The sequence below is a fragment of the Mixophyes fleayi genome, chromosome 3 (genome assembly GCF_038048845.1).
Source record: "Mixophyes fleayi isolate aMixFle1 chromosome 3, aMixFle1.hap1, whole genome shotgun sequence".
Lineage (NCBI taxonomy): Eukaryota > Metazoa > Chordata > Amphibia > Anura > Limnodynastidae > Mixophyes > Mixophyes fleayi.
In genome coordinates this window covers 7611588-7618977 of record NC_134404.1, presented here as the reverse complement: position 1 = coordinate 7618977, position 7390 = coordinate 7611588, and positions in this window count along the sequence as shown.

Here is a 7390-nt window from a genome sequence, read left to right as displayed (position 1 = left end):
ATTTTGCTGCGGTGGTCATCTGCCTACCAGCTGAGATTTTAAAGGCCTTTGGTATAATCAACAAACCTGATTGTAAATGTCACCAGTCTTAATATCAAAGAAAAGTTCTTGAATGGACAGACAAAAGAATGTGTGGAGAATGTGAGCATTGATCTTGCTACCTCTCACATGCTAAGAGAGCGCTCTACCACTTCAGCTAACTCCCCATGCCTTCTCATGGAAGGAATTCAAATGATCTCCGGAGTATCATGTCTCAACATATTTGATTGTTTCCATTTCTCTGTGATTTCTTATCTTTTTTCCCGGGTTTTTAAAGTTTTCCTATAATATTGAAAAAATAAGCCTACTTATCAAGGGTAAATGTCTGTAATAATCATACATTCTCTTTCCATAACAAATGTTTCAATTTCTGGTGAAAAAATGAAGTTTGACAGTATAGCTAATTCTTCCAAATTTCTTTTCGAATGTATTTTTCCAGGTAGAACTTCAAATAAAGAGTGACATAATTGACTTATAAATGGGAAAAGTGTTGAATTGAAGGATGCAGTAAAACCACTATTATATCATACAAATCAAACCTCTGAAAAGTGTTCAATGTTAATCGAGATTTTCTCCCTTACTTTCAAAGTAAATAAATGATATGTTCAAAGCTATATCAAATCCTCAACCTAGGCTTGGTTATTTTGCTGCGGTGGTCATCTGCCTACCAGCTGAGATTTTAAAGGCCTTTGGTATAATCAATAAACCTGATTGTAAATGTCACCAGTCTTAATATCAAAGAAAAGTTCTTGAATTTACAGACAAAAGATTGTTTGGAGAATGCGAGCATCGATCTCGCTACCTCTCACATGCAAAGCGAGCGCTCTACCATTTGAGCTAATTCCCCATGCCTACTCACTAATAGAATTGACATGATCTCTGGAGTACAATGTCTCAACATATTTGATTGTTTCGATTTCTCTGTCATTTCTAATCTTTTTTCCCGGGTTTTTAAAGATTTCCTATAATATTGAAAAAATAAGACTACTTATCAAGGGTAAATGTCTGTAATAATCATACATTCTCTTTCCATAACAAATGTTTCAATTTCTGGTAAAAAAATGAAGTTTGACAGTATAGCTGATTCTTCCAAATTTCTTTTCGAATGTATTTTTCCAGGTAGAACTTCAAATAAAGAGTGACATAATTGACTTATAAATGGGAAAAGTGTTGAATTGAAACTATGCAGTAAAACCACTATTATATCATACAAATCAAACCTCTGTAAAATCAAACCTCTGAAAAGTGTTCAATGTTAATCGAGATTTTCTCCCTTACTTTCAAAGTAAATAAATGATATGTTCAAAGCTATATCAAATCCTCAACCTAGGCTTGGTTATTTGCTGCGGTGGTCATCTGCCTACTAGCTGAGATTTTAAAGGCCTTTGGTATAATCAATAAACCTGATTGTAAATGTCAAAAGTCTTAATATCAAAGAAAAGTTCTTGAATGGACAGACAAAAGATTGTTTGGAGAATGCGAGCATTGATCTCGCTACCTCTCACATGCAAAGCGAGCGCTCTACCATTTGAGCTAATTCCCCATGCCTTCTCAGTGATAGAATTGAAATGATCTCTGGAGTACAATGTCTCAACATATTTGATTGTTTCGATTTCTCTGTCATTTCTAATCTTTTTTCCCGGGTTTTTAAAGATTTTCTATAATATTGAAAAAATAAGCCTACTTATCAAGGGTAAATGTCTGTAATAATCATACATTCTCTTTCCATAACAAATGTTTCAATTTCTGGTGAAAAAATGAAGTTTGACAGTATAGCTAATTCTTCCAAATTTCTTTTCGAATGTATTTTTCCAGGTAGAACTTCAAATAAAGAGTGACATAATTGACTTATAAATGGGAAAAGTGTTGAATTGAAAGGATGCAGTAAAACCACTATTATATCATACAAATCAAACCTCTGAAAAGTGTTCAATGTTAATCGAGATTTTCTCCCTTACTTTCAAAGTAAATAAATGATATGTTCAAAGCTATATCAAATCCTCAACCTAGGCTTGGTTATTTTGCCACGGTGGTCATCTGCCTACCAGCTGAGATTTTAAAGGCCTTTGGTATAATCAATAAACCTGATTGTAAATGTCACCAGTCTTAATATCAAAGAAAAGTTCTTAAATGGACAGAAAAAAGAAAGCTTGGAGAATGCAAGCATCGATCTCGCTACATTTTGCATGCTAAGCGAGCACTCTACCATTTCAGCTAATTCCCCATGCCTTCTCACTGATAGAATTGAAATGATCTCTGGAGTACAATGTCTCAACATATTTGATTGTTTCGATTTCTCTGTCATTTCTAATCTTTTTTCCCGGGTTTTTAAAGATTTCCTATAATATTGAAAAAATAAGCCTACTTATCAAGGGTAAATGTCTGTAATAATCATACATTCTCTTTCCATAACAAATGTTTCAATTTCTGGTAAAAAAATGAAGTTTGACAGTATAGCTGATTCTTCCAAATTTCTTTTCGAATGTATTTTTCCAGGTAGAACTTCAAATAAAGAGTGACATAATTGACTTATAAATGGGAAAAGTGTTGAATTGAAACTATGCATTAAAACCACTATTATATCATAGAAATCAAACCTCTGTAAAATCAAACCTCTGAAAAGTGTTCAATGTTAATCGAGATTTTCTCCCTTACTTTCAAAGTAAATAAATGATATGTTCAAAGCTATATGAAATCCTCAACCTAGGCTTGGTTATTTGCTGCGGTGGTCATCTGCCTACCAGCTGAGATTTTAAAGGCCTTTGGTATAATCAATAAACCTGATTGTAAATGTCACCAGTCTTAATATCAAAGAAAAGTTCTTAAATGGACAGACAAAAGATTGTTTGGAGAATGCGAGCATCGATCTTGCTACCTCTCACATGCAAAGCGAGCGCTCTACCATTTGAGCTAATTCCCCATGCCTTCTCACTGATGGAATTAAAATGATCTCTGGAGTACCATGTCTCAACATATTTGTTTTTTTCCATTTCGCTGTGATTTTCTAATCTTTTTTCCCGGGTTTTTAAAGATTTCCTATAATATTGAAAAAATAAGCCTACTTATCAAGGGTAAATGTCTGTAATAATCATACAGGCTCTTTCCATAACAAATGTTTCAATTTCTGGTGAAAAAATGAAGTTTGACAGTATAGCTGATTCTTCCAAATTTCTTTTCGAATGTATTTTTCCTGGTAGAACTTCAAATAAAGAGTGACATAATTGACTTATAAATGGGAAAAGTGTTGAATTGAAGGATGCAGTAAAACCACTATTATATCATACAAATCAAACCTCTGAAAAGTGTTCAATGTAAATAGAGATTTTCTCCCTTACTTTCAAAGTAAATAAATTATATGTTCAAAACTATATCAAATCCTCAACCTAGGCTTGGTTATTTTGCTGCCGTGGTCATCTGCCTACCAGCTGAGATTTTAAAGGCCTTTGGTATAATCAATAAACCTGATTGTAAATGTCACCAGTCTTAATATCAAAGAAAAGTTCTTGAATGGACAGACAAAAATGATTGGAGAATGCGAGCATCGATCTCGCTACCTCTCACATGCTAAGTGAGCGCTCTACCATTTGAGCTAATTCACCATGCCTTCTTATGGATGGAATTCAAATGATCTCTGGAGTATCATGTCTCAACAAATTTGATTGTTTTCATTTCTCTGTGATTTCTTATCTTTTTTCCCAGGTTTTTAAAGATTTCCTATAATATAGAAATAATAAGCCTACTTATCATGGGTAAATGTCTGTAATAATCATACAGGCTCTTTCCATTACAAATGTTTCAATTTCTGGTGAAATAATGAAGTTTAACATTATAGCTGATTCTTCCAAATTTCTTTTCGAATGTATTTTTCCAGGTAGAACTTCAAATAAAGAGTGACATAATTGACTTATAAATGGGAAAAGTGTTGAATTGAAGGATGCAGTAAAACCACTATTATATCATACAAATCAAACCTCTGAAAAGTGTTCAATGTAAATAGAGATTTTCTCCCTTACTTTCCAAGTAAAAAAACAATATGTTCAAAGCTTTATCAAATCCTCAACCTAGGCTTGGTTATTTTGCTGCGGTGGTCATCTGCCTACCAGCTGAGATTTTAAAGGCCTTTGGTATAATCAACAAACCTGATTGTAAATGTCACCAGTCTTAATATCAAAGAAAAGTTCTTGAATGGACAGACAAAAGAATGTTTGGAGAATGCGAGCATTGATCTTGCTACCTCTCACATGCTAAGAGAGCGCTCTACCACTTCAGCTAACTCCCCATGCCTTCTCATGGAAGGAATTCAAATGATCTCCGGAGTATCATGTCTCAACATATTTGATTGTTTCCATTTCTCTGTGATTTCTTATCTTTTTTCCCGGGTTTTTAAAGTTTTCCTATAATATTGAAAAAATAAGCCTACTTATCAAGGGTAAATGTCTGTAATAATCATACATTCTCTTTCCATAACAAATGTTTCAATTTCTGGTGAAAAAATGAAGTTTGACAGTATAGCTGATTCTTCCAAATTTCTTTTCGAATGTATTTTTCCAGGTAGAACTTCAAATAAAGAGTGACATAATTGACTTATAAATGGGAAAAGTGTTGAATTGAAGGATGCAGTAAAACCACTATTATATCATACAAATCAAACCTCTGAAAAGTGTTCAATGTAAATAGAGATTTTCTCCCTTACTTTCCAAGTAAAAAAACAATATGTTCAAAGCTTTATCAAATCCTCAACCTAGGCTTGGTTATTTTGCTGCGGTGGTCATCTGCCTACCAGCTGAGATTTTAAAGGCCTTTGGTATAATCAACAAACCTGATTGTAAATGTCACCAGTCTTAATATCAAAGAAAAGTTCTTGAATGGACAGACAATAGAATGTGTGGAGAATGTGAGCATTGATCTTGCTACCTCTCACATGCTAAGAGAGCGCTCTACCACTTCAGCTAACTCCCCATGCCTTCTCATGGAAGGAATTCAAATGATCTCCGGAGTATCATGTCTCAACATATTTGATTGTTTCCATTTCTCTGTGATTTCTTATCTTTTTTCCCGGGTTTTTAAAGTTTTCCTATAATATTGAAAAAATAAGCCTACTTATCAAGGGTAAATGTCTGTAATAATCATACATTCTCTTTCCATAACAAATGTTTCAATTTCTGGTGAAAAAATGAAGTTTGACAGTATAGCTAATTCTTCCAAATTTCTTTTCGAATGTATTTTTCCAGGTAGAACTTCAAATAAAGAGTGACATAATTGACTTATAAATGGGAAAAGTGTTGAATTGAAGGATGCAGTAAAACCACTATTATATCATACAAATCAAACCTCTGAAAAGTGTTCAATGTTAATCGAGATTTTCTCCCTTACTTTCAAAGTAAATAAATGATATGTTCAAAGCTATATCAAATCCTCAACCTAGGCTTGGTTATTTTGCTGCGGTGGTCATCTGCCTACCAGCTGAGATTTTAAAGGCCTTTGGTATAATCAATAAACCTGATTGTAAATGTCACCAGTCTTAATATCAAAGAAAAGTTCTTGAATTTACAGACAAAAGATTGTTTGGAGAATGCGAGCATCGATCTCGCTACCTCTCACATGCAAAGCGAGCGCTCTACCATTTGAGCTAATTCCCCATGCCTACTCACTAATAGAATTGACATGATCTCTGGAGTACAATGTCTCAACATATTTGATTGTTTCGATTTCTCTGTCATTTCTAATCTTTTTTCCCGGGTTTTTAAAGATTTCCTATAATATTGAAAAAATAAGACTACTTATCAAGGGTAAATGTCTGTAATAATCATACATTCTCTTTCCATAACAAATGTTTCAATTTCTGGTAAAAAAATGAAGTTTGACAGTATAGCTGATTCTTCCAAATTTCTTTTCGAATGTATTTTTCCAGGTAGAACTTCAAATAAAGAGTGACATAATTGACTTATAAATGGGAAAAGTGTTGAATTGAAACTATGCAGTAAAACCACTATTATATCATACAAATCAAACCTCTGTAAAATCAAACCTCTGAAAAGTGTTCAATGTTAATCGAGATTTTCTCCCTTACTTTCAAAGTAAATAAATGATATGTTCAAAGCTATATCAAATCCTCAACCTAGGCTTGGTTATTTGCTGCGGTGGTCATCTGCCTACTAGCTGAGATTTTAAAGGCCTTTGGTATAATCAATAAACCTGATTGTAAATGTCAAAAGTCTTAATATCAAAGAAAAGTTCTTGAATGGACAGACAAAAGATTGTTTGGAGAATGCGAGCATTGATCTCGCTACCTCTCACATGCAAAGCGAGCGCTCTACCATTTGAGCTAATTCCCCATGCCTTCTCAGTGATAGAATTGAAATGATCTCTGGAGTACAATGTCTCAACATATTTGATTGTTTCGATTTCTCTGTCATTTCTAATCTTTTTTCCCGGGTTTTTAAAGATTTTCTATAATATTGAAAAAATAAGCCTACTTATCAAGGGTAAATGTCTGTAATAATCATACATTCTCTTTCCATAACAAATGTTTCAATTTCTGGTGAAAAAATGAAGTTTGACAGTATAGCTAATTCTTCCAAATTTCTTTTCGAATGTATTTTTCCAGGTAGAACTTCAAATAAAGAGTGACATAATTGACTTATAAATGGGAAAAGTGTTGAATTGAAAGGATGCAGTAAAACCACTATTATATCATACAAATCAAACCTCTGAAAAGTGTTCAATGTTAATCGAGATTTTCTCCCTTACTTTCAAAGTAAATAAATGATATGTTCAAAGCTATATCAAATCCTCAACCTAGGCTTGGTTATTTTGCCACGGTGGTCATCTGCCTACCAGCTGAGATTTTAAAGGCCTTTGGTATAATCAATAAACCTGATTGTAAATGTCACCAGTCTTAATATCAAAGAAAAGTTCTTAAATGGACAGAAAAAAGAAAGCTTGGAGAATGCAAGCATCGATCTCGCTACATTTTGCATGCTAAGCGAGCACTCTACCATTTCAGCTAATTCCCCATGCCTTCTCACTGATAGAATTGAAATGATCTCTGGAGTACAATGTCTCAACATATTTGATTGTTTCGATTTCTCTGTCATTTCTAATCTTTTTTCCCGGGTTTTTAAAGATTTCCTATAATATTGAAAAAATAAGCCTACTTATCAAGGGTAAATGTCTGTAATAATCATACATTCTCTTTCCATAACAAATGTTTCAATTTCTGGTAAAAAAATGAAGTTTGACAGTATAGCTGATTCTTCCAAATTTCTTTTCGAATGTATTTTTCCAGGTAGAACTTCAAATAAAGAGTGACATAATTGACTTATAAATGGGAAAAGTGTTGAATTGAAAC